Raw genomic sequence first — 1,510 nt, forward strand, 5'->3', positions numbered from 1 at the left:
TATTGGGGGTCTGGAGACCCGAGTGGATCTATTGTTGTTATGTATGGTGGACTTTGATGTTATATTGGGCATGGATTGGTTATCTCCATGCCAGCTATTCTGGACTGTTATGCCAAGATAGTGACATTGGCTATGCCGGGTGTGCTACGGATTGAGTGCCGAGGTTCGACCGATTATATCCCCAGCAGGGTGATTTCTTTCTTGAAGGCCCAACTTATGATTGGGAAAGGTTGTCTTTCATACTTAGCATTTGTGAGGGATGTCAGTGCAGAGACTCCCAATATTGATTCTGTTCCAGTTGTGAGGGATTTCCCCGATGTATTTCCTGCAGACCTGCCGGGCATGCCACGTGACAGGGATATTGATTTTGGTATTGATCTGGTGCCGGACACTCAGCCCATTTCTATTCCACCGTATCGTATGGCACCAGCGGAGTTAAAGGAGCAGCTTCAGGAACTCCTTGACAGGGGATTCATTCGGCGTAGTGTGTCACCTTGGGGTCTGCCGGTTCTTTTTGTGAAGAAGAAGGATGCCACGATGAGGATGTGCATTGATTACAGGCAGTTGAACAAAGTAACAATTAAGAGAAAGTATCCTTTGCCTCGTATCGATGATTTGTTCGACCAGCTTCAGGGAGCGAGGGTGTTCTTCAAGATTGATCTTCGTTCGGGTTATCACCAGTTGAAGATCAGGGACTCGGATATTCTTAAGATAGCTTTTAGGACCCAATATGGTCATTATGAGTTCTTGGTGATGTCTTTTGGGCTGACCAATGCCCCAACAGCATTCATGCATTTGATGAACAGCGTGTCCCGACCATATCTCGACTCGTTCGTTGTTGTTTTCATTGATGATATTCTAGTATACTCGCGTAGTCAGGAGGAGCACGTGGAGCATTTGAGAGTGGTGTTGTAGAGATTGAGAGTGGTGTTGCAGACATTGAGAGAGGAGAAGCTTTATTCAAAGTTCTTCAAATGTGAGTTTTGGCTAAGTTCAGTGGCTTTCTTGGGGCACGTGGTATCCAGCAAGGGTATTCAGATTGACCTGAAGAAGATAGAGGCGGTTCAGAGTTGGCCCAGACCGTCCTCAGCTACAGAGATTCGCGGCTTCCTTGGTTTGGCGGGTTATTACCGCCGGTTTGTTCAGGGATTTTCATCTATTGCATTTCAGTGGTCTGATGAGTGTGATGAGAGCTTCCAGAAGCTCAAGACTGCCTTGACCACAGCTCCAGTGTTAGTATTGCCATCAGCTTCAGGTTCTTATACCGTGTATTATGATGCTTCGAGAGTTGGCATTGGGTGTGTTTTGATGCAGGAGGGTAGAGTAATTTCTTATCTTTCTCGACAGTTGAAGCCCCATGAGAAGAACTATCCTGTTCATGATTTGGAGTTGGCTGCCATTGTACACGCGTTGAAGATTTGGAGGCATTATTTGTATGGTGTGTCTTGTGAGGTGTTTACTGATCATTGTAGCCTCCAGCACTTGTTCAAGCAGAAGAATCTCAATTTGA

This window comes from Nicotiana attenuata, unplaced genomic scaffold (genome assembly GCF_001879085.1).
Source record: "Nicotiana attenuata strain UT unplaced genomic scaffold, NIATTr2, whole genome shotgun sequence".
Taxonomy (NCBI): Eukaryota; Viridiplantae; Streptophyta; class Magnoliopsida; order Solanales; family Solanaceae; genus Nicotiana; species Nicotiana attenuata.